Source organism: Salmo trutta, chromosome 33 (assembly GCF_901001165.1).
Source record: "Salmo trutta chromosome 33, fSalTru1.1, whole genome shotgun sequence".
Taxonomy (NCBI): Eukaryota; Metazoa; Chordata; class Actinopteri; order Salmoniformes; family Salmonidae; genus Salmo; species Salmo trutta.
In genome coordinates this window covers 37,545,926-37,573,511 of record NC_042989.1, presented here as the reverse complement: position 1 = coordinate 37,573,511, position 27,586 = coordinate 37,545,926, and the positions used below count along the sequence as shown (strand labels likewise).

The 27,586-nt window shown below is 45.4% G+C and overlaps 1 protein-coding gene across 1 annotated transcript in view; it reads right to left on the bottom strand.

The window, feature by feature from the left end:
- LOC115172942 (synaptosomal-associated protein 25-B) overlaps positions 1 to 26,087 on the bottom strand; it is a 68,764-nt gene extending 42,677 nt beyond the window's left edge. The window contains exon 1 of the mRNA XM_029730833.1: positions 25,987 to 26,087. The gene's annotated coding sequence lies outside the window, so the exon portion shown is untranslated. The remainder of the gene's footprint in view (positions 1 to 25,986) is intronic.
- Between the last annotated feature and the right edge of the window lie 1,499 nt (positions 26,088 to 27,586).

The following is a 27,586-nucleotide window of genomic DNA, read 5'->3' as shown; positions in this document are numbered from 1 at the left end:
ACGCTAGTCACAAACCCTATCTGCAAGAGCCATTCCAATAAAGCACATTTAGATGACAGACTGTAGCGAATAAAAGTGGCGGCAGGATGAGGGAGGGAGGGGCAGTGGCGGCCCATCGAGGCAGGATGAGGGAGGGAGGCAGGGCCAGTGGCAGCCCATCGAGGCAGGATGAGGGAGGGAGGGGCAGTGTTGGCCCACCGAGGCAGGATGAGGGAGGGAGGCAGGGCCAGTGGCAACCCATCGAGGCAGGATGAGGGAGGGACGGGCAGTGTTGGCCCACCGAGGCAGAATAAGGGAGGGCGGGGCAGTGGCGGCCCATCGAGGGAGGGGATTAGCCTTGTCATCTTCTGACATGATTAACACAGTACCATTCTCCCCATAAACCAGGGATCCAACTGGTAGCTATTTTAAGCAACAACAACATTGACAAAAATCCTGTTTAAACCCAGGAATGGAAAATTCCATTCTCAATTCCATAAACCATTTACAGCAGTGATGAGTTACGATTTCTGCAATGTACGTTTTCTTGAGCTTGTCTGGTAGGCTCATGTCAATGGGCAGCTCGCGGCTGTGCTTCCCTTTGTAGTCTGTAATGGTTTGTAAGCCATGCCACATCTGACGAGCGTCAAAGCCGGTGTAGTATGATTCGATCTTAGTCCTGTATTGACATTTTGCATCTTTGATGGTTCGTCAGAGGGCATAGCGGGATTTCCTATAAGCTTCCAGGTTAGAGTCCCGCTCTTTGAAAGCGGCAGCTCTAGCCTTTAGCTCAGTGCGGATGTTGCCTGTAATCCATGGCTTCTGGTTGGGGTATGTACGTACAGTCACTGTGGGGACGACGTCGTTGATGCACTTATTGATGAAGCCAATGACAGATGTGGTGTACTCCTCAATGCCATCAGAGGAATCCTGGAACATATTCCAGTTTGTGCTAGCAAAACAGTCCTGTAGCTTAGCATCTGCTTCATCTGACCACTTTTTTTATTGATCGAGTTACTGGTGCTTCCTGCTTTAATTTTTGCTTGTAAGCAGGAATCAGGAGGATAGAATTATGGTCAGATTTGCCAAATGGAGGGCAAGGGAGAGTTTTGTATGCGTCTCTGTGTGTGGAGTAAAGGTGGTCCAGAGTTTTTTTTCCCCTCTGGTTGCACATTTAACATGTTGATAGAAATTTGGAAAGACGGATTTAAGTTTCCCTGCATTAAAGTCCACGGCCACTAGGAGCGCCGCCTCTGGGTGAGCTTTTTCCTGTTTGTTAACGGCGGAATACAGCTCATTGAGTGCGGTCTTAGTGCCAGCATCAGTCTGTGGTGGTATGTAGACAGCTACAAAAAATACAGATGAAAAACTCTCTAGGTAGATAGTGCGGTCTACATCTTATGAGATACTCTACCTCAGGCGAGCAAAACCTCAAGACTTCCTTAGATATCGTGCACCAGCTGCTGTTCACAAAAATACATAGTCCGCCGCCCCTTGTCTTACCAGACGCCGCTGTTCTATCTTGCCGATACAGTGTATAACCAGCCAGCTGTATGAGTCGTTCAGCCACGTCTCCGTGAAGCATAAGATATTACAGTTTTGAATGTCCCATTGGTAGTGTAATCTTCTGCGTAGGTCATCGATTATTATTTTCCAAAGATTGCATGTATGCTAGCAGAATGGAAGGCAGTGTAAGTTTATTAGATTGCCTACGAATTCTCAGAAGGCAGCCCTCTGGCCCCTTTTTCTCCGCCTCCTCTTCACGCAAACGATGGGGATCTGGGCCTGTTCCTGGGAAAGCAGTATGTCATTCACATTGGACTCATTAAAGGACAAAAAGGATTCTGACAGTCTGTGGTGAGTAATCACAGATCTGATGTCCAGAAGTTATTTTCGGTCATAAGAGAGGGCATATGTAATCATGTGATGAAGAGAGGCTAGGAGATACGATAATAATGCTTTTAATCAACTTATAGCGCTCAACACTGAGCTCTATTAGAAACAGCTCAACACTGAGCTCTATTAGAAACAGCTCAACACTGAGCTCTATTAGAAACAGATCAACACAGCTCAGTTAGAAACAGCTCAACACTGAACTCTATTAGAAACAGCTCAACACTGAGCTCTATTAGAAACAGCTCAACACTGAGCTCTATTAGAAACAGCTCAACACTGAGCTCTATTAGAAACAGATCAATGTTGAGCTCTATTAGAAACAGCTCAACACTGAGCTCTATTAGAAACAGCTCAACACTGAGCTCTATTAGAAACAGCTCAACGCTGAGCTCTATTAGAAACAGCTCAACACTGAGCTCTATTATAAACAGCTTAACACTGAGCTCTATTAGAAACAGATCAACACTGAGCTCTATTAGAAACAGATCAACACTGAGCTCTATTAGAAACAGATCAACACTGAGCTCAGTTAGAAACAGCTCAACACTGAGCTCTATTAGAAACAGCTCAACACTGAGCTCTATTAGAAACAGATCAACACTGAGCTCTATTAGAAACAGATCAACACTGAGCTCAGTTAGAAACAGATCAACACTGAGCTCTATTAGAAACAGATCAACACTGAGCTCAGTTAGAAACAGCTCAACACTGAGCTCTATTAGAAACAGTTCCACACTGAGCTCTATTAGAAACAGATCAACACTGAGCTCAGTTAGAAACAGCTCAACACTGAGCTCTATTAGAAACAGCTCAACGCTGAGCTACCTCTGTTTTGCTTGCTGTTCGGGGTTTTAGGCTGGCTGTCTGTAAAGCACTTTGTGACAACTGCTGATGTAAAAAGGGCTTCATAAAATAAATTTGATTGATTGATTTAACATAGCACAGACCTTTAGCACTGATTTCTAAATCAAATGGATCTATTCATGCCCTGTTGTGTGGAAGATGAGATGTTTTATAGATCATATCATCTGCACAGTGACTTACTATTGCATATGGTAATGAACCATCAGGTATATATAGCAGAGGGCGGAGCTATAGGAGGATGGACTCATTGGAATCCTACACTAATGAACCATCAGGTATATAGCAGTATATAACAATGAGATGCTGTCCTACTGTCATCCAGCAGGCTGGTAACAATGAGATGCTGTCCTATTGTCAAACAGCAGGCTGGTAACAATGAGATGCTGTCCTATTGTCAAACAGCAGGCTGGTAACAATGAGATGCTGTCCTACTGTCAAACAGCAGGTTGGTAACAATGAGATGCTGTCCAAGTGTCAAACAGCAGGCTGGTAACAATGAGATGCTGTCCTTCTGACAAACAGCAGGCTGGTAACAATGATATGCTGTCCTAGAGTCAAACAGCAGGCTGGTAACAATGAGATGCTGTCCTATTGTCAAACAGCAGGCTGGTAACAATGAGATGCTGTCCTTCTGACAAACAGCAGGCTGGTAACAATGAGATGCTGTCCAAGTGTCAAACAGCAGGCTGGTAACAATGAGATGCTGTCCAAGTGTCAAACAGCAGGCTGGTAACAATGAGATGCTGTCCTAGTGTCAACAGCAGGCTGGAAACAATGAGATGCTGTCCTAGAGTCAAACAGTAGGCTGGTAACAATGAGATGCTGTCCTAGTGTCAAACAGCAGGCTGGTAACAATGAGATGCTGTCCTTCTGACAAACAGCAGGCTGGTAACAATGAGATGCTGTCCAAGTGTCAAACAGCAGGCTGGTAACGATGAGATGCTGTCCTTCTGACAAACAGCAGGCTGGTAACAATGAGATGCTGTCCTAGTGTCAAACAGCAGGCTGGTAATAATGAGATGCTGTCCTGGTGTCAAACAGCAGGCTGGTAACAATGAGATGCTGTCCTTCTGACAAACAGCAGGCTGGTAACAATGATATGCTGTCCTAGAGTCAAACAGCAGGCTGGTAACAATGAGATGCTGTCCTATTGTCAAACAGCAGGCTGGTAACAATGAGATGCTGTCCTAGTGTCAAACAGCAGGCTGGTAACAATGAGATGCTGTCCTATTGTCAAACAGCAGGCTGGTAACAATGAGATGCTGTCCTAGTGTCAAACAGCAGGCTGGTAACAATGAGATGCTGTCATAGTGTCAAACAGCAGGCTGGTAACAATGAGATGCTGTCCTAGTGTCAAACAGCAGGCTGGTAACAATGAGATGCTGTCCTTCTGACAAACAGCAGGCTGGTAACAATGAGATGCTGTCCTTCTGACAAACAGCAGGCTGGTAACAATGAGATGCTGTCCTAGTGTCAAACAGCAGGCTGGTAACAATGAGATGCTGTCCTAGAGTCAAACAGCAGGCTGGTAACAATGAGATGCTGTCCTATTGTCAAACAGCAGACTGGTAACAATGAGATGCTGTCCTATTGTCAAACAGCAGGCTGGTAACAATGAGATGCTGTCCTTCTGACAAACAGCAGGCTGGTAACAATGAGATGCTGTCTTAGAGTCAAACAGCAGGCTGGTAACAATGAGATGCTGTCATAGAGTCAAACAGCAGGCTGGTAACAATGAGATGCTGTCCTAGTGTCAAACAGCAGGCTGGTAACAATGAGATGCTGTCCTTCTGACAAACAGCAGGCTGGTAACAATGACATGCTGTCCTAGTGTCAAACAGCAGGCTGGTAACAATGAGATGCTGTCCTTCTGACAAACAGCAGGCTGGTAACAATGAGATGCTGTCCAAGTGTCAAACAGCAGGCTGGTAACAATGAGATGCTGTCCAAGTGTCAAACAGCAGGCTGGTAACAATGAGATGCTGTCCTAGTGTCAACAGCAGGCTGGAAACAATGAGATGCTGTCCTAGAGTCAAACAGTAGGCTGGTAACAATGAGATGCTGTCCTAGTGTCAAACAGCAGGCTGGTAACAATGAGATGCTGTCCTTCTGACAAACAGCAGGCTGGTAACAATGAGATGCTGTCCAAGTGTCAAACAGCAGGCTGGTAACGATGAGATGCTGTCCTTCTGACAAACAGCAGGCTGGTAACAATGAGATGCTGTCCTATTGTCAAACAGCAGGCTGGTAACAATGAGATGCTGTCCTAGTGTCAAACAGCAGGCTGGTAACAATGAGATGCTGTCCTAGAGTCAAACAGCAGGCTGGAAACAATGAGATGCTGTCCTAGTGTCAAACAGCAGGCTGGTAACAATGAGATGCTGTCCTAGTGTCAAACAGCAGGCTGGAAACACACTGTCAGCTGCCAGTGATGAACCGTCTCTGTTCACTGCAATCAATCAGACTCCATGTTCAGCTCAGATAAACAACATTTCCCCAGGAAATAGGAGACGTTTCCGAGCTGAGCCCGTCACACCACAGTCCGTGTGGTTCTGAGGGAAACCAGGTCACTAGACTGCTGTAGCTCAGGTAACAATGGAGTGCTGGGGCTAAACCACATCTCATAGAGATGTGCAGTAGATATGAAGATCTTGTGTGTGTGTCTGTCCGCTTTCTTCTTCATCTTATTCATGTATCTCCAACACAGGCGTTTCATTTTGAAGCTAGAAAGTTCCATTGTGTTAATCATTCAAAGCCTATATAACCTACAGTACATGCAACCGCACAATGGTACGCTAACCTGTTTCTCATGCAGCTGACTGCCAGTAGCCTAAAATAAAGTAACAGCCTTGAGCGTTTACGTGGCTCATATTTCATTATGAGCCACGGAGCAGCCCAGTGCCCAGACGTTGCCCTCTACCCCAGCTTTCAGGAGATCAAGGTTGCACAGGCTCCATATTTGATAATTAAACACGACCACATTAAATAACTGTGTCAAGGACACGGAGAGGGGGGGGGGAAGGAGTGTGTGTGTGTGTGTGGGGGGGGGGGGGGGGGCTGGGGGAGGGCGCTGCTGCCATTTTACCATGTCACATCTGTCTCCTTCACATCAAAGACATGCTCCATTATTCACAGGTTGTTACCAGGGCAACATTATTAATGCAGGAGCTTCCATCTCTATCTGTGTGTGTGTGTGTGTGTGTGTGTGTGTGTGTGTGTGTGTGTGTGTGTGTGTGAGGCTGCATACACAGATAAACCTAGGATGTTTACATAACAAGGTTACTAAAGACTAGCTATCTATAAATGACCTCTGTAAAATATATGTATACAGTTAAAGTCGGAAGTTTACATACACTTAGGTTGCACTCATTAAAACTCGTTTTTCAACCACTCGGTTAGGACATCTACTTTGTGCATGACACAAGTAATCTTTCCAACAATTGTTTACAGACAGATTATTTCACTTATAATTCACTGTATCACAATACCAGTGGGTCAGAAGTTTATATACACTAAGTTGACTGTGCTTTTAAACAGCTTGGAAAATTCCAGAAAATTATGTCATGGCTTTAGAAGCTTCTGATAGGCTAATTGACATAATTTGAGTCAATTGGAGGTGTACATGTGGATGTATTTCAAGGCCTAACTTCAAACTCAGTGCCTCTTTGCTTGACATCAAGGGAAAATCAAAAGAAATCAGCCAAGACCTCAGACAAAAAAATTGTAGACCTCCACAAGTCTGGGTCATCCTTGGGAGCAATTTCCAAATGCCTGAAGGTACCATGTTCATCTGTACAAACAATAGTACGCAAGTATAAACACCATGGGACCATGCAGCCATCATACCGCTCAGGAAGGAGACGCGTTCTGTCTCCTAGAGATGAATGTTTGCAACCGGTTTGCAACCGTAGTCCGGCTATTTTATGGCGGTTTTGGAGCAGTGGCTTCTTCCTTGCTGAGCGGCCTTTCAGGTTATGTCGAGGTCCTTTGCTGTTGTTCTGGGATTGATTTGCACTTTTCGCACCAAACATGGGAACAAAGATCGTACTTTTTGGAGAAATGTCCTCTGGTCTGATGAAACAAAAATGGCCATAATGGTCATAATGACCATCGTTATGTTTGGAGGAAAAAGAGGGAGGCTTGCAAGCCGAAGAACACCATCCCAACCGTGAAGCACAGGGGTGGCAGCATCATGTTGTGAGGGTGCTTTGCTGCAGGAGGGACTGGTGCACTTCACAAAATAGATGGCATCATGAGGTAGGAAAATTACATGGATATATTGAAGCAACATCTCAAGACATCAGTCAGGAAGTTAAAGCTTGGTCGCAAACGGGTCTTCCAAATGGACAATGACCCCAAGCATACTTCCAAAGTTGTGGCAAAATGGCTTAAGGACAACAAAGTCAATGCATTGGAGTGGCCATCACAAAGCCCTGACCTCAATCCTATAGAAAATGTGTGGGCAGAACTGAAAAGGCGTGTGCAAGCAAGGTCTACAAACCTAACTCAGTTACACCAGCTCTGTCAGGAGGAATGGGCCAAAATTCATCCAACTTATTGTGGGAAGCTTGTGGAAGGCTACCCGATGTATGTAAACTTCTGACCCGCTGAGAATGTGATGAAAGAAATAAAGCATTCTCTACTATTATTCTGACATTTCACATTCTTAAAATAAAGTGGTGATCCTAACTGTATGTAAACTTCTGACTCGCTGGGAATATGATGAAAGAAATAAAAGCTAAAATAAATAATTCTCTCTCACTTCAAATAAAGTGGTGATCCTAACTGGATGTAAACTTCTGACATCAACTATATATAATTCTCATCAATCAGCCGCTCTCCTCTCCACTACAACTCTTCCCATGGTTGCTGGTCCAACATACCTGACAATGTGTTTAAAGGGGCATTCTGCAATTCCAACAATAACAAAGTGGACACCCCACCACTGTTCTGGTAAACAGCGGAGGGATAGAGCTGGAGAAATGTAACCATTCTCAATTCATAGACAGAGCTATGGATACAAGGACTGACAATCCATGATATCAACATTGAAGTTCTAACCATGTTATGAGGCTTTAAAGCTTATATTTTGGGTACTGAGGGGGTGTGACAGCTGAACTAAGCTCATGAGGCATCTGTAACTTATATTCTTTAACAATCAATAGAAATAAACTGAGTGGATAAAACATTAAGAACACCTGCTCTTTCCATGACATAGACTGACCAGGTGAATCCAGGTGAAAGCTATGATCCCTTATTGAAGTCACCTGTTAAATGTTTTGTACGCTCAGTGTATATTATTAATTTCAACTTTTTAAAATTGATGTAGCAATCACAGATTGTCCCTTTATGAATACGAAACCAATAACAAAACTCCAGAGATAACATTATATGAGAATGTTATTTTTACTGTTAATGTGACCTGGTGAAAGACGATAATGGAGAAAATAAATTCCCTTTTGGTTATGCATTAAGCACTTTGTATTTAGACCCAGTGGATCTGTAGCTATGGCGCTCTATAATCTGGTAGTCGCAGAGGAATGGTTTAGGCCTGGTGATTGTCTATGGGTGGAACTGAAGGGATTTTCCTGTTTCCTACAGCGTTACAGTCTATAGATATGCTGCTCCAGGGTCAGGGCCATCTGCTCTCTATCCACACACACACACACCCAGAGGATCTTCCTCCAGCACATAGCATGCCTTCCGGCTTAACTCCACCAAAGCCCTGATCCTATGAAGTCAGGGAGACTCCCATATGGTCTGCACCGGAGCAACGGAGACAAGGACCACACACTGTACACACACAAACACACACGTACTGTAGCTCATAGTCATAACTCATCACTAACTCAGGACCCTGGGACTGAATACTTCCCCTTGCAACTGGATCCTGGACTTTGACGGGCCGACCCCAGGTGGTGAGGATAGGCAACATCACCTCCGCCACACGGGGGGACCCTCAAGGGTGTGTGCTTAGCAACGCACGACTCAGACACCATCATCTAGTTTGCTGACGACACGACAGTGGTATGCCTGATCACTGACGACAATGAGACAGCCTATAGCAGTGGTCACAAACCGGTCGATTGCGATTGACTGGTCGATCTCCAAACATTTCTGTTTAAAAAATTATGATAAAGCCTTGGTTGCCTATATATACACTGTGGGTGGTAGGTGCACTTGATTCAGCAGCCCTAGTGCATTTGATGGTAGGAGCACTTGATTCAGCAGCCCTAGTGCTGTTGATGGTAGGTGCACTTGATTCAGCAGCCCTAGTGCTGTTGATGGTAGGAGCACTTGATTCAGCAGCCCTAGTGCTGTTGATGGTAGGTGCACTTGATTCAGCAGCCCTAGTGCTGTTGATGGTAGGTGCACTTGATTCAGCAGCCCTAGTGCTGTTGATGGTAGGTGCACTTGATTCAGCAGCCCTAGTGCTGTTGATGGTAGGTGCACTTGATTCAGCAGCCCTAGTGCTGTTGGTGGTAGGTGCACTTGATTCAGCAGCCCTAGTGCTGTTGATGGTAGGAGCACTTGATTCAGCAGCCCTAGTGCTGTTGGTGGTCGGGTGTAATGAACATTTTATGATTAAAGGTTTGACTAAATGATTTCACCCTGAAAATGTATAACCGAGTGATTATAAGATGAAGGTACTAATGTGTGTGTGTAGGAAAAGTTTAAGCTTAAGGATTTAGCAATGTAAGCAAGACATTCAAGGAAAAAGGGGAACTGTTAACAGACAACTTGTGACCACTGTGAAACTAATAACAGGAAGAAGGTCTCCCCACCCAGGGAGGGGAGAAACCTTTAGGCTTACAGTAGATTATGTAACATGGGGCAGGATATGATAAGCAATGTATGTGATGGAGAAGACTTGTAAATAAGCATTGACAGTGTTAAAGAAGAGGAGGGGGCATCTGTAAGGGGTATGACATATGATATGACCAAATGTTAGGTATAAAAGGCTGTGTACATTGTATGATATTCAGAGCTCTCGTGAATAAACTTGGTTGACTATTGTAGGCTGGGCCTCCGTCTGTGTCATTTAACCAGAACCTTACAAACTCTGGGGTGCAGACTGAGTAGTTTAATTGAAGTTCAGTTTATGAACATTGGGAACAAAATTCTCATAACATCGGGGCACTTGATTCAGCAGCCCTAGTGCTTTTGGTGGTCGGGGCACTTGATTCAGCAGCCCTAGTGCTGTTGATGGTCGGGGCACTTGACTCAGCAGCCCTAGTGCTGTTGATGGTAGGTGCACTTGACTCAGCAGCCCTAGTGCTGTTGATGGTAGGTGCACTTGATTCAGCAGCCCTAGTGCTGTTGATGGTACACACACACACACACGTTCCAACACACACACACACGTTCCAACACATTCCAACACACACACACGCAAAACACATTCCAACGCACACAAAACACGTTCCAACACACACAAAACATGTTCCAACACACACACACACACACACACACACACACACACACACACACACACACACACACACACACACACACACGTTCCAACACATTCCAACACACACACACAAAACACGTTCCAACACACACAAAACATGTTCCAACACATACACACACACACACACACACACACACACACACACACACGTTCCAACACACAAACACGCAAAACACATTCCAACGCGCACACACACACAAAATCACGTTCCAATACACACACACACATTCCAACACACACACACATACATGTTCCAACACACACACACACAAAACACGTTCGAACACACACACACACACAAAACACGTTCCAGCATACACACACACAAAACACGTTCCAACACACACACACACACAAAACACATTCCAACACACACACAACACGTTCCAACACACACATACACACACACAAAACATGTTCCAACACACACACACACACACACACAACACGTTCCAACACACACACACACACACACACAAAACGCATTCCAATACACAAACAAAACACTTTCCAACACACACACACACACACACGTTCCAACACATTCCAATACACAAACAAAAGACGTTCCAATACACACACACACACAAAACACATTCCAACACACACACACACACAACACGTTCCAACACACACACACACACACACACAAAACACGTTCCAATACACACACACACGCAAAACACATTCCAACGCACACACACGTTCCAACACACACACACACAAAACACATTCCAACACACCTAAAACATGTTCCAACACACACACACACACACACAAAACACGTTCCAACACACACAAAACACGTTCCAACACACACACACACAAAACACGTTCCAACACACACACACACAAAAGCACGTTCCAATACACACACACACAAAACACATTCCAACACACACACACATACACGTTCCAACACACACACACACACACACACACAAAACACGTTCCAACACACACACACACACACACTCCAACACACACAAAACACGTTCCAGCATACACACACACACTCCAACACACACAAAACACGTTCCAAGAAACACACACACACACAAAACACGTTCCAAGAAACACACACACACACACAAAACACGTTCCAACATACACACACACACACCAAACATGTTCCAACATACACACACACACACACAAAACACGTTCCAACATACACACACACACACACAAAACACGTTCCAACATACACACAAAACACGTTCCAACAAACACACACACACACAAAACATGTTCCAACACAAAACACGTTCCAACACACACACACACAAAACACATTCCAACACACACACACACTCCAACACACACACAAAACACATTCCAACACACACACACACACACACACACTCCAACACACACACACAAAAAAAACACGTTCCAACACACACAAAACACATTCAAACACACACAAAACAATTTCCAACACACACACACACAAAACACGTTCCAACACACACACACAAAACACATTCCAACACATACAAACACGTTCCAGCATACACACACACAAAACATGTTCCAACAAACACACACACACAAAAGACACGTTCCAACACAAAACACATTCCAATACACACACACAAAACACGTTCCAACACACACAAAACACGTTCCAACACACACAAAACACGTTCCAACACACACAAAACAATTTCCAACACACACACACAAAACACATTCCAACACACACAAAACAATTCCCAACACACACACACACAAAACACGTTCCAGCATACACACACACAAAACATGTTCCAACACACACACATGTTCCAACACACCAAGCCTTGTTACTCTGTTTCTGGGCCTCCAGACACTTAAGATGAGAGCGAGAACACGAACACATTGCTTCCCAGCCCTACCCGCTCCAGCCGTACCCCTACCCCTACCCCTACCCGCTCCAGCCGTACCCCTACCCCTACCCCTACCCCTACCCCTACCCGCTCCAGCCGTACCCCTACCCCTACCCCTACCCGCTCCAGCCGTACCCCTACCCCTACCCGCTCCAGCCGTACCCCTACCCCTACCCCTACCCGCTCCAGCCGTACCCCTCTCTGAACCAGCCGGCCCCACTGCTAAATATTTGAAGCAATCTGACAAAGATGGAGCACAGAAATCCATTCCAGGCTCTAAGAGCGTAAAATAGGTGCTGACAGCTTCCAGATAATATACCTCTCTCTCTCTCTCTCTCTCTCTCTCTCTCTCTCTCTCTCTCTCTCTCTCTCTCTCTCACGTGGAGAGGTTAGAGACTTTTAGTGATTGATTGATTAAACATGTTTATAAATCTAAGAAGGCTGACGTGGTGAGGTGTGATGGTAAACTCATTAGGGAATCTATTCAGTCTGTAAAGTGATATCAATTTAAAGGTAATTTCTGATTGAGCCGACATGTGCAGCATTTACCGTGAATGCTGTCTCTGCTAACGATGGAACACTACCTTTAAATTTCAATCATGCAGTAAAGCTGAACTTCCGCGATGCATATTGAATAGGGTGGATTGGCTGTGATTTTGGCTGTGGATTGATCCGTTGCTGGTGAAAAGGCTGAAGCCTGGACTACTTAAAGTGGCACTCCAGTCTCCTTTTCACCTCAGTTAACACCTGATTTACTAAACAAAAGGCACATTTGAGTTCTAGCCAATGCGTAGTATGCTATTTTTGGGGGACCTCTTTTGGCTCGTGAGCGCTACTTTCAGAACTACTGGCTAAAAAGTACACAAAAATACTGGAGAATCTCTTTAATGGTGAGTAATTGATTCCTGGCAACAGTCAGTAGATTTGGATCATTACCATGCAACTGTCGGTCAATTTCTTTAACAAATGATCAGGTCTATATAATTATCAAACATACATTAGTAATGGAAAGGAAACACAGACTCTTTGTTTAAGTATTAAAATACTCCTTTTAGTAATACAATTATAGGCAGAAGTTGGTACAGAGTACTGTATAACAGTATATGATAGTTCTCCCCAAGTGCTACAAAATGTCTAAGACATCCTGTAACTCATATAGCCTCTCCCAATCCTCCTTACGTAACTTTCCCTAGCAACAACATTTTAATCAATCTAACCTCCCCACTGACAGCATTAACCATCTTAACAGCAATTAAAAGCTCAGAAGTGGGTTTGACCGAAACTTGACTTTTCATCACAAGTATAGGGTCATAACAAGGTGAACGAGTCTAAGCATCTTCTGACAGCTGGCTGGTTTCATCAGGTCTGTGGCAGCCTTGTGTTCTCAGAAAACCAGATAACGGTGGGATCCAGACAGGAGGAGTCTGAACGTAGACGCCTTCTGATAGTGTCTGAAGGTCAAAACAGTTTTTAACACATACAGAGGTCTCCTGAAGAAGAGACCTTACAGTTTATCATAACACAATTGATTAACCCTTTTCAAAGGTATAAGGCCTTAGTTTAACCCTCTTCATAACAGTGTGTGTGTTCATTACCATGTATAGCTGAGAATGTGCATGATAATGACTTTGTCATGTTACACAGTCTGTTTGTGCATCTCCATTTTACCTGTAACCCTGACAGTTAGAGCATCTGTAGACACGTGAAACAAAATACAACACAACTCACAACACACTATAACCCACTGCTAGCGCCAACACACTGTAACCCACTGCTAGCGCCAGCACACTGCAACCCACTGCTAGCGCCAGCACACAGCAACCCACTGCTAGCGCCAACACACTGTAACCCACTGCTAGCGCCAGCACACTGCAACCCACTGCTAGCGCCAGCACACAGCAACCCACTGCTAGCGCCAGCACACTGCAACCCACTGCTAGCGCCAGCACACAGCAACCCACTGCTAGCGCCAGCACACAGCAACCCACTGCTAGCGCCAGCACACTGCAACCCACTGCTAGCGCCAGCACACTGCAACCCACTGCTAGCGCCAACACACTGCAACCCACTGCTAGCGCCAGCACACAGCAACCTACTGCAACCCACTGCTAGCGCCAGCACACTGCAACCCACTGCAACCCACTGCTAGCGCCAGCACACTGCAACCCACTGCTAGCGCCAGCACACTGCAACCCACTGCTAGCGCCAGCACACTGCAGCACACTGCAACCCACTGCTAGCGCCAGCACACTGCAACCCACTGCTAGCGCCAGCACACTGCAGCACACTGCAACCCACTGCTAGCGCCAGCACACTGCAACCCACTGCTAATGCTAGCACACTGCAACCCACTGCTAGTGCTAACGTACTGTAACCCACTGCTAGTGCTAACGTACTGTAACCCACTGCTAATGCTAACGTACTGTAACCGACTGCTAGTGCTAACGTACTGTAACCCACTGCTAATGCTAATGTACTGTAACCCACTGCTAGCGCTAACGCACTGTAACCCACTGCGAGCGCTAACGTACTGTAACCCACTGCTAGCGCTAACGTACTGTAACCCACTGCTAGTGCTAACACACTGTAACCCACTGCTAGCGCTAGCACACTGTAACCCACTGCTAGTGCTAGCACACTGTAACCCACTGCTAGCGCTAACGTACTGTAACCCACTGCTAGTGCTAGCACACTGTAACCCACTGCTAGTGCTAACGTACTGTAACCCACTGCTAGTGCTAACGTACTGTAACCCACTGCTAGTGCTAACGTACTGTAACCCACTGCTAGTGCTAACGTACTGTAACCCACTGCTAGTGCTAACGTACTGTAACCCACTGCTAGTGCTAGCACACTGTAACCCACTGCTAGCGCTAACGTACTGTAACCCACTGCTAGTGCTAACGTACTGTAACCCACTGCTAGTGCTAACGTACTGTAACCCACTGCTAGTGCTAGCACACTGTAACCCACTGCTAGCGCTAACACACTGTAACCCACTGCTAGTGCTAACACACTGTAACCCACTGCTAGTGCTAACACACTGTAACCCACTGCTAGTGCTAACGCACTGTAACCCACTGCTAGTGCTAACGCACTGTAACCCACTGCTAGTGCTAACGCACTGTAACCCACTGCTAGCGCTAACGTACTGTAACCCACTGCTAGTGCTAACGCACTGTAACCCACTGCTAGCACACTGTAACCCACTGCTAGTGCTAGCACACTGCAACCCACTGCTAGCGCTAGCACACTGTAACCCACTGCTAGCGCTAACACACTGTAACCCACTGCTAGCGCTAACGTACTGTAACCCACTGCTAGCGCTAACGTACTGTAACCCACTGCTAGTGCTACAGAAAACTGTCTTTCAGCTAGGGTCTGTATTAGTAACTGACACAGAGGCAATTTCTGAATATAATCAGCCTTCAAACATGTTAACCACGATGACGCCACTTTCCTCTTTATACAACTGTTAGTGTGTGCGCATGCGATTTTGTGTGTGTACATGCATGTGGGTAGTGGTAAGGCCTGTGATGGCAATGCAGTATTCAGGAGATTCGAAGCAATCATCTTTCCCAGAGGGGATTATGGGACTAAAGCCAGAGCGTCCCATTCGGAGAGGATAAAACCTACAGTATTAATCTAGTGGAGTAGGCCTGTTCACAGCCCCTCCCCCTTCCTCTCCCTCCCTCCACTCCCACTCCTCCTCACCGTTACCAAGCAGAGCACCCACCCCCACCCTCCCTCCACCAACACCCACTCCTCCTCACCATTACCAGGCAGAGCACCCACCCACCCCCACCCTCCCTCCACCAACACCCACTCCTCCTCACCGTTACCAAGCAGAGCACCTACCCACCCCCACCCTCCCTCCACCAACACCCACTCCTCCTCACCATTACCAGGCAGAGCACCCATCTCATACACTTGCATAACACACAGTCCCTCTTTCACTTTCTCTCTCTCTCTCTTTGTCTCTCTCTTAACTCCCTCCTCCCTTACTTTCCTTTTCTTCCCCCTCTCGAAGTACTGTACGTACACACACACACACACACACACACGCAGAAAAGTGCTCATGCATACACTCACATAGTCCGTAGACACGCAAACACATGCGTGCGCACATGCACGTCTGCCCTCAGAGACGCACGCTCTTTCATCTCCCTCCCAGATGTATCTATACAACCTGACACAAGCCATTAGCCATTATTCTGCTCATACTGTTCATACCGATATATCCCTTGGTTCTCTCCAGACCTGACTGCCTTTGACCAGCACAAAAACATCATGTGGCGTACTGCATTAGCATCGAACAGCCCCCGTGATATGCAACTTTTCAGGGAAGTTAGGAACCAATATACACAGGCAGTTAGGAAAGCTATGGCTAGCTTTTTCAAACAAACAGAAATGTGCATCCTGAAGCACAAACTCCAAAAAGTTCTGGGACACTGTAAAGTCCATGGAGAATAAGAGCACCTCCTCCCAGCTGCCCACTGCACTGAGGCTAGGCAACACTGTCACCACCGATAAATCCACTATAATTGAGAATTTAAATAAGCATTCTTCTATGGCTGGCCATGCTTTCCACCTGGCTACCCCTACCCCGGTCAACAGCCCTGCACCCCCCACAGCAACTCGCCCAAGCCTCCCCATTTCTCCTTCACCCAAATCCAGATAGCTGATGTTCTGAAAGAGCTGCAAAATCTGGACCCCTACAAATCAGCCGGGCTAGACAATCTGGACCCTCTCTTTCTAAAATGATCTTGTTGTAAATGAGAACTTGTTCTCAACTAGCCTACCTGGTTATATAAAGGTGAAATAAATAAATACCCATCCTCCACAGAGCTCTATGCTGTTCATACCTATCCTCCACAGAGCTCTATGCTGTTCATACCCATCCTCCACAGAGCTCTATGCTGTTCATACCCATCCTCCACAGAGCTCTATGCTGTTCATACCCATCCTCCACAGAGCTCTATGCTGTTCATAGCCATCCTCCACAGAGCTGTAAACATACAGTGGCAAGAAAAAGTATGTGAACCATTTGGAAATACCTGGAATTCTGCATAAATGGGTCATAAAATGTGATCTTATCTTCTAGGTCACAACAATAGACAAACAGTCTGCTTAAACTAATAAAACACAAACAATTATACGTTTTCATGTCTTTATTGAACACACCGTGTAAACAGTCACAGTGCAGGGTGGGAAAAGTATGTGAACCCTTGGATTTAATAACTGGTTGACCCTCCTTTGGCAGCAAAAACCTCAACCAAACGTTTTCTGTAGTTGCAGATCAGACCTACGCAACGGTCAGGAGGAAGTTTGGACCATTCCTCTTTACAAAACTGTTTTTGGGATGTCTGGTGTGAACTGCTCTCTTGAGGTTATGCCACAGCATCTCAATTGAGTTGAGGTCAAGACTCTGACTGGGCCACTCCAGAAGGTGTATTTTCTTCTGTTGAAGCCATTCTGTGGATTTACCTCTGTTTTGGGTTGTTGTCCTGTTGCATCAACCAACTTCTGTTGAGCTTCAATTAGCGGACAGATAGCCTAACATTCTCCTGCAAAATGTCTTGATAAACTTTGGAATTCATTTTCCGTTGATGATAGGGAGCTGTCCAGGCCCTGAGGCAGCAAACCATGATGCTCCCTCCACCATACTTTACAGTTGGGATGAGGTTTTCTCCACACATAGTGCTGTGTGATCTTTCCAAACAACTCAACTGTAGTTTCATTTGTCCACAGAATATTTTGCCAGTAGCGCCGTGGAACATCCAGATGCTCTTTTGCAAACTTCAGATGTGCAGCAATGTTGTTTTTTTTTGGACAGCAGTGGCTTCTTCCGTGGTGTCCTCCCATGAACACCATTCTTGTTTAGTGTTTTACGTATTGTAGACTCGTCAACAGAGATGTTACCATGTTCCAGAGATTTCTGAGTCTTTAGCTGACACTCTAGTATTCGTCTTAACCTCATTGAGCATTCTGCGCTGTGCTCTTGCAGTCATCTTGGGAGATGACCACTCAGCCACTCCTAGGGAGAATAGCAACAGTGCTGAACTTTCTCCATTTATAGACAATTTGTCTTACTGTAGACTGAGCATCAAGACTTTTAGAGATACTTTTGTAACCCTTTCCAGCTTTATGCAAGTCAACAATTCTTAATCTTAGGTCTTCTGAGATCTCTTTTGTTTGAGGCATGGTTCACATCAGGCAATGCTTCTTGAGATTAGCAAACTCAAATTTTGTGAGTTTTTATTTTTATTTTTTATAGGGCAGCTCAGCTCTAACCAACATCTCCAATCTTGTCTCATTGATTGGACTCCAGGTTAGCTGGCTCCTGACTCCAATTAGCTTTTGGAGAAGTCATTAGCCTACGGGTTCACATACTTTTTCCAACCTACACTGTGAATGTTTAAATATGTATTCAATATAGACAAGAAAAATACAATAATTTGTGTTATTAGTTTAAGAACACTGTGTTTGTCTATTGTTGTGACTTAGATGAAGATCAGATCAAATTTGATTTATGCAGAAATCCAGGTAATTCCAAAGGGTTCACATACTTTTTCTTGCCACTGTACACATCTTCCACAGAGCTGTAAACATACACATCCTCCACAGAGCTGTAAACATACTGTCACGTCTGCCCCCCCCCCCCCCGGGTGCTTTAGGGATCGCCAGGCTGCCCTGCATCACGCACTCCTGCTATCTATTACACACACCTGCCTTCCCTCATCACGCGCATCAGCGATATTGGACTCACCTGGACTCAGTCATCACCTGTTTATTTCCTCCCCTATATTTGTCAGTTCCCTTGCTCTGTTCCCTGCTGCCGCATTAATTGTTTTTTGTTTGTGTTACTCATTTGCTGATGCTGTTCCTGTCTCGTTCCATGTCCATTCCTTATTATATGTTTGACTCCTCGTACCTGCTTCGTCTCTCCAGCGTCATTCCATGTGACAGAATGCAGCAGCCAACATACGAAGCATCGGGGAGTACTGGCGTTCCGGTTAGTGGTGACATCGGCTCTGGGTCGCCACCGATGGAACCGGGGGTGCCTAGCCAGCCCGTCGGGCTTCCACGCCCTGGCTGGCTCGAGAGGTTTCCTTTCCCGGGTTGGCTCGGATGGCGCCAATCCCACGTCGGGCCTCAGCCGGATCGTCAGTTGTTGTTCGCCCAGCCGGTCCAGGAGTTTTGTTAGTAACGTCGGGGTGGATTCTGCCCGCCGATGGAACTGGGGGTGCCTAAGCCAGCCTTTCGGGTTTCCATGCCCTGGCTGGTTCGGCGGGTTTCCAATTCACGTCACACTCCACCGGATCTTCGGGCTCCCTCTCTGCAGCAGGATCGACAGGCGTCTTGCCTCAGCCGGATTGTCAGGCTTCCATGCCTCAGCCAGCTCGCCAGACTCCCATGCTCCTGCCGGTTCGTTGGGCTTTCATGCCCCAACCGGCTTGCCCAGCGCCCATGTCTTCGGCCGGTTCGCCCAGGTGGGACGGCGGGTGTCGCCCCTAGAGGGTGGGTACTGTCACGTCTGATCCCGCTCCCCCCCTGGTGCTTGAGGGCGCCAGGCTGCCCTGCATCACGCACTCCTGCCATCTATTATGCACACCTTCCTTCCCTCGTCACACACATCTGCGATATTGTACTCACCTGGACTCATTCATCACCTGTTTATTTCCTCACCTATATTTGTCTGTTCCCCAGCTCTGTTCCCTGCTGCTGCATTCATTGTTTTTTGTGTGTTACTCATTTGCTGACGCTGTTCCTGTCTCGTGTCATGTCCGTTCCTTATTAAATGTTTGACTCCCCGTACCTGCTTCGTCTCTCCAGCGTCATTCCATGTGACACATACACATCCTCCACAGAGCTGTAAACATACCTTGCTCTGTGGTGACTTCAAAGTGACAGGGCTGCACTCCTGTGCCCAGATGTGCCTCTGCTCTACTGTAAAGGCGTCTGAAAGCGTCCCAGCCGAAACAATTCGGAAGAGTTTGTGCATCTATGATGATGGCATTTTGTGATGTTTTGGTTTTTTCAGCTGTTCAGGCACACAAAATTTTTTCTGGAGGCAAGCCGAAGTTCGGAGCCGACGTCTACGCTACCTTCGGCGATAATTGGTCAACAGTAGGGTTTCTTCAATAAAGTCTTTGTTGTCATTCAACGAGAGACAACTCGTTTTTCATTAAAAAAAACATGTTAGATGTAAAATTGCGGGACTAAGATCTCCTTAGCAAAAACATCAAAATTAATGACAGATTTATTGAGTTATGTTAGATTCATTCTGATTATTTTGAGGAAGTGTATACTGGCTACGGCGTCTCAAAATGGACAAACAGTACTATTCGCCGCTTTTTTCTCATTTTTCAAGTGAAGATCTTAAGGGTGTATGCGAGTACACTTAGCTGAGTTTCGCTAGCATGCTGACGCCTTAACTCTAACTCCCACCCACACAGATGTTGGATTCATTAACAACACTGTCTGGTCTGGGGCAGTTGTGTCTATGTTAGTCTGACAGGCTCCACAGTTCTGATGGATGACAGTATCACCACGCCCAGCTTGCCCTTGCTTTGAGATGGGGGGGGGGGGGGGGGTTCAGGTTACTGCAAATATGCACTCTCATTCAGATCAATTAGGCAGTCCCAGATCAGATTCCAAGAGGTTTGAGAAACGATCTGTGGCGGGGAACAGAAGCCGGAGGAAAATAACCACTACGTATACAGTGGCATAGAAGTGTAATAACTGCTTCAGGACATTCATCATAATGCAAACACTGTATTGAAGTGAACTAACTTCGCATCAACATAGTTAGATGATACCTTATAGACCAGTATTGGGAATGATGACTCTTAATATGATGACTGGCAGGACCCAAGATTCTGAAAGTTCTTCCTGTTCCTGTATTTTCTAAATGGAAAAATCATATGTAAAAAAATATAGATTCTGATGATGAACATACTGTGTTTTTCATACTGGTCTGCACAAAGCAATTTGGATGTGAATTTATTTTGACTTATTTCTTACTGAATTAAAAAAATTAACATGTTTTATTGCCACATACATTGGATAGGTTCAGTGAAATGTGTTGTTTTACAGGGTGAGCTATAGTAGTACGGCACCCATGGAGCAAATTAGGGTTAAGTGCCTTACTCAAGGGTACGTTGACAGATTTTTATCCTTGTCGGCTCAGGTATTTGAACCACTGACCTTTTGGTTACTGGGCCAATGCTCTAACCCGCTAAGCTACCTGCCCACAGCCCAATAGCCTATGCAGGGGTTTTCAAATCTTACCCTACGAAGTCGGGACTACTGCTGCTTTTCTGTTCTAATTGATAATTTATGGCATCCATCTGGTGTCCCTGGTCTAAGTCAGTCCCTGATTAGAGGGGAACAATTTAAAAAAGCAGAGAAACTGGCTTCCAGGTCCAGAGTTGAGTTTGAGAGTTATGAAGACATGATCAGTACAGTAGAACAGATATAATTCTCCTGACTCTGATATACTGTTAGTCATCAGTTGTCATGCAGGTGGAAGTCAACAACATCTCTCTTCTGCCGTGAACAGTAATTCATGGATGACTCTTCCCCCTGAACTACACCCCCCACAGGCCTGATTAAGGGGGCTTTCACACCAAATTGGTTTAGAGGGTTTGTCCCCCCCCCCCCGAACTCTGGTGCATTTCTCCCCGTAGTTCGGTTCGTCTAGACTGGTGTGAACATTATTCATAATCAGATGCGCACACTAAACAACGCACAGCGGTTTCAATTTGTCCCATGGTGCAGTTCGCTGCAGGTGAGAACGAGGTCCGGACCAAACCCAGGAAAAGAACCAGAGGCGCGCAATATTATTGGTTGTTTGACTGCGAGGTATGTGATGAAATGCACGAGGTATGTGATGAAATGCACGAGGTATGTGATGAAATCCACGAGGTATGTGATGAAATTCACGAGGTATGTGATGAAATGCACGAGGTATGTGATGAAATGCACGAGGTATGTGATGAAATGCACGAGGTATGTGATGAAATGCACGAGGTATGTGATGAAATGCAGGGAGGAATGTGAGGGAATTCACGAGGTATGTAAATCACGAGGTATGTGGTGAAATGCACGAGGTATGTGGTGAAATCCACGAGGTATGTGATGAAATGCACGAGGTATGTGATGAAATGCACGGAGGAATGTGAGGGAATTCACAAGGTATGTAATTCACGAGGTATGTGGTGAAATCCACGAGGTATGTGGTGAAATGCACGAGGTATGTGATGAAATGCACGAGGTATGTGATGAAATGCACGAGGTATGTGGTGAAATGCACGAGGTATGTGGTGAAATGCACGAGGTATGTGGTGAAATTCACGAGGTATGTGATGAAATGCACGAGGTATGTGATGAAATGCACGAGGTATGTGTTGAAATGCACGAGGTATGTGTTGAAAAGCACGAGGTATGTGATGAAATGCACGAGGTATGTAATGAAATGCACGAGGTATGTGATGAAATGCACGGAGGAATGTGAGGGAATTCACGAGGTATGTAAATCACGAGGTATGTGGTGAAATGCACGAGGTATGTGGTGAAATTCACGAGGTATGTAATGAAATTCACGAGGTATGTGGTGAAATGCACGAGGTATGTGGTGAAATGCACGAGGTATGTGGTGAAATGCACGAGGTATGTGATGAAATGCACGAGGTATGTGTTGAAATGCACGAGGTATGTGTTGAAATGCACGAGGTATGTGATGAAATGCACGAGGTATGTGGTGAAATGCACGAGGTATGTAGTGAAATGCACGAGGTATGTGATGAAATGCACGAGGTATGTGATGAAATGCACGAGGTATGTGATGAAATGCACGAGGTATGTGTTGAAATGCACGAGGTATGTGTTGAAATGCATACAGCATCATAACTTGAGATCTCTGAAACAGTCTGAGTAGCTGTGCATTTATGAGCGCATTCAATGCAGATTGGGGAAGACGGGTGTATAGTCCTATCAGGGATATAGACTACTGAATATAGACTATTCATGGTTAGGGGAGAAGGGGTTATAGACTATTCATGTTTAGGGGAGAAGGGTTATAGACTACTGAATATAGACTATTCATGGTTAGGGGAGAAGGGGTTATAGACTACTGAATATAGACTATTCATGGTTAGGGGAGAAGGGTTATAGACTATTCATGGTTAGGGGAGGAGGGTTATAGACTACTGAATATAGACTATTCATGGTTAGGGGAGAAGGGGTTATAGACTACTGAATATAGACTATTCATGGTTAGGGGAGAAGGGTTATAGACTATTCATGGTTAGGGGAGGAGGGTTATAGACTACTGAATATAGACTATTCATGGTTAGGGGAGAAGGGTTATAGACTATTCATGGTTAGGGGAGAAGGGGATATAGACTACTGAATATAGACTATTCATGGTTAGGGGAGGAGGGGGTTATAGTCCTATCGGGGATATAGGCTACTGAATATAAATTATTCACATTGCAGTTAGAGCGGCTACTGTGCGGTTTCCTCCCACATGTTGTTGGAAGACAACCAATGGTTAAAGTTAGTATTTGGGGACAATAAGCTGATCCTAGATCTATTCATAAGGTCATATTTTACACGGAGCCAGCCTATAGGCTACCACTTTGGAAAACCCCTCCATTCTGTGTGTTAGTGAGTGATCCTTATAGCCCAACTCAGCCACCTAATGTTCTGTTCTGTTGTCACCCTGCTTGGCCAAACCCAGGCTCCCTAACCCTTATCAAAGCCAGGGACAACAAGGAACATAACCAACACTCCACGTGTAAATACACACTCATGTGAACATTTTACATTTACATTTTAGTCATTTAGCAGTCGCTCTTATCCAGAGTGACTTACAGTAGTGAATGCATACATTTCATTTCATGCATTTTTGTACTGGCCCCCCGTGGGAATCGAACCCACAACCCTGGCGTTGCACACACCATGCTGGCGTTGCAAACACCATTCAACAGAACAACTTCTACATACTGCCATGTAGACTACACAGCATCTCAGGAATATGTCTGTCAGATGTTCCCTGCTTCCATTAAAACTAGAGCAGAGATAATCTAGTGGTCCTGTCTCATTATCCCGAGTTAGAACAGTGAACGGGAGAGATCAGGATGAGTTTGTGAAGTTCTAGACACTCATCATTGAAGCGAATCAACTGGGAAATCAATTTGGATGTCAGGCTACTGAAGTTCTGCCTACACACGGTACCCCAGGAAGACATGAGGGACCAGTCTAAACGTCAGTTAGTCTGCCAGACCCTGCTTCCCAAATAAACTAGATCTATAGAGCAAAGATAGTCAAGTGCTTCAATATCATTATCCTAATTTAGCCCATTGAATATAAGTGACCTGGGTGAGTCTCTGAAGCTCTCTTTGAGCAGCTTTCCTTCCCCAATTGTGTGTCTGACTGGGTCAAAGAGTGCAGGATTCCTCTTCATGGGTCAAAACCCTGGAGAATAACACAGAATCCTGCGTATTAAAGCAGCACTATACAGGCCAATTGTAGACCACACAGTCACTGATACAGAAACAAATACATTTTGATCTGCCTACCTATTTATCCCATATACTGCCTACCGCCATTGTACCCTTGAGCACGGCACTTTGCTCCAGGGGCGTTGCTCGGCAGTGTGTCAGGTTGGGTACTATGACAGCAATAAATAAAGCATATCCATGCAAATTGACCAATAAAGGAAATATTATATTGTATTCTACCTCAATGTGGATACCTCTACCTCAGATTGAGCAGGTTGTCTCCCCTGACACATTTATACAGATCTAAATACCCAGAACTCCCAGGGTTAATGCACTGGGCCTTGGGGCTCAATGTAAGCTATTAAGAAGTGTGAAGGAGGGATATCCCCTTGGCAGCGAATCTGGCAACCCCCCCACAGCTCCTCTCCCACCGGGAACTCTGCCTACACATAGTGTATTAGCTAGGCTATATCATAATCACGTCGTATCCCTGTGTTGGCTGACGGAACTGTGACTACTTTAATGTGTGGTTTAAGCTACACCTCTTTGAACAGAAGAAAGAGACACATGTTCACATCCAGCGACGCGAATGAGCTTTTGGCAGTGGCCGTAGGTGGGCACGAATAGCATGTTACATCGCCATAGTCGCTTTGGCTTGAGAAATACTTGACATAACACAGCCACGTGTCTCAAACAAAACTGTCTTAACCTTTCGCTCCATATAACCTAACATTTGAAACTAAATGATTACCAAAAATAGGTCAATGGCAATATCGCACCATCTTCCCTTGTCTAGGCTACTGAATGACCCATTTCTGTGACAAACGATGAAGTCTAGCTTGCGAATGTCACAATTGGAGAACATCTCTCTTACTCTTTCAATGCTGACCTCTTAATACAAACCACGGAGTTTTTTTTTTACAAAAACAAATTACACGGTTGAACTCTTTTACAGCGTTTCTACAAACAAACTTTAAAATCTCTCAACGTGTGTGTGTTGTTTTGTGAGGATGTTTGTGGAATGAGCGGTGGAGCGCTGTCCAGGGTTCTGAAATCGACTCCACGTAACGCGCGCTCATTAGAACAGGTAACAAGGTCGGTAAGCGGCTTTACCACTGAGTTAAAACGGGACGTTTCCCGAAGCTAAATATTTACTCTTGTCTTAAAAACAATATAACGTGAATTGATACCGACGTAAAAGTGATGTTAATGTTGACCAAACTACAGAATACTGCATTGAAAGTGATTTAGACTTTACACACCTATATTTACAACTACATTGTTTAATATTTTCATCCGAAACTCGGCTCGGTCGTCAGACATAAACACTTATTTTAATTAATTGAATTTCATAGTATTTATCTAAACTGAATTAAATCGTGCAGCAACCTACCTGAAGTTGTTTTTAGAGGACCGTCGTCGGTTCAGGACTGGAAAATATCAGCTTTCAGTTCCTACTGTTGCCTCGCTTCAAACGGACTGCCCTCTGAGGAATCTCACAGCCACGCCCCACCTGTTAATGCTATATGGGATCCTTGGGACGTCACTACCCTAAATCCTAACTCTAACCTTAACCCCTACATAAGCCTAACCACAACCCTTACATAACCTTAACCCTTACCTGTTCCATTTTAAATGTCACCTTCAATGGGGTGGCGTTAGAGTTGGGACGTCCCAAGGATCCAATTTTAGACGCAATGTATTTCCGTCGAATACCCGGAGGCAAATGCCACGTTCAGAACAACTGGGAACTCGGAAATCTCAGAATTCTGACTTCTGCACGTTCAAGACAACTGGGAACTCGGGGGAGGGGGACTATACCTGACTGAGAACTCGTTTTGAATGGTCATACAACTCGGAATTCCAACTAACGATTTTGGGTCTCTTTCTAGAGCTCCGTCTTTCTGACCTGAATATCCCTGAAGTCATGACTTGACCCTATATTTTTCAGAATTCCAAGTTATCTTGAACGCACCATATGTCATTAATTTCCATTGGGTGATTGGCTGAGGGATGTTGGGTGCGTGACGTGAAAAACTGTCTAGAACATAGGAAGAAACCTATTGAGGAACCAGGCTACAAGGGGTGGCCAGTCCTCTTCTGGCTGTGCCGGGTGGAGATTATAACAGAACATAGCCAAGATGTTCAAATGTTAGATGACCAGCAGGGTCTAATAATAATAATAATAATAATAATAATAATAATAATAATAATAATAATAATAATTAATAATAATCACAGTGGTTGTAGAGGGTGCAACAGGTCAGCACCTCAGGAGTAAATGTAATTTGGCTTTTCATAGCCGATCATTGAGAGTATCTCTACCGCTCCTGCTGTCTCTAGAGAGTTAAAAACAGCAGGTCTGGGACAAGGTAGCACGTCCGGTGAACAGGTTAGGGTTCCATAGCCGCAGGCAGAACAGTTGAAACTGGAGCAGCAGCACGACCAGGTGGACTGGGGACAGCAAGGAGTCATCAGGCCAGGTAGAGAGAGAGCATACTTACATTCACACAGGACACTGGATAAGACAGGAGAAATACTCCAGATATAACAGACTGACCCTAGCCCCCCGACACACAAACTACTGCAGCATAAATACTGGAGGCTGAGACAGGAGGGGTCAGGAGACACTGTGGCCCCATCCGACGATACCCTCGGACAGGGCCAAACAGGCAGGATATAACCCCACCCACTTTGCCAAGCACAGCCCCCACACCACTAGAGGGATAGCTTCAACCACAAACTTACTATACTGAGACAAGGCCGAGTATAGCCCACGAAGATCTCCCCCACGGCACGACCCCAAGGGTGGGCACCAACCAGGACAGGAAGATCACGTCAGTGACTCAACCCACTCAAGTGATGCACCCCTCCTAGGGACGGAATGGAAGAACACCAGTAAGCCAGTGACTCGGCCCCTGTAATAGGGTTAGAGGCAGAGAATCCCAGTGGAGAGAGGGGAACCGGCCAGGCAGGGATAGCAAGGGCGGTTC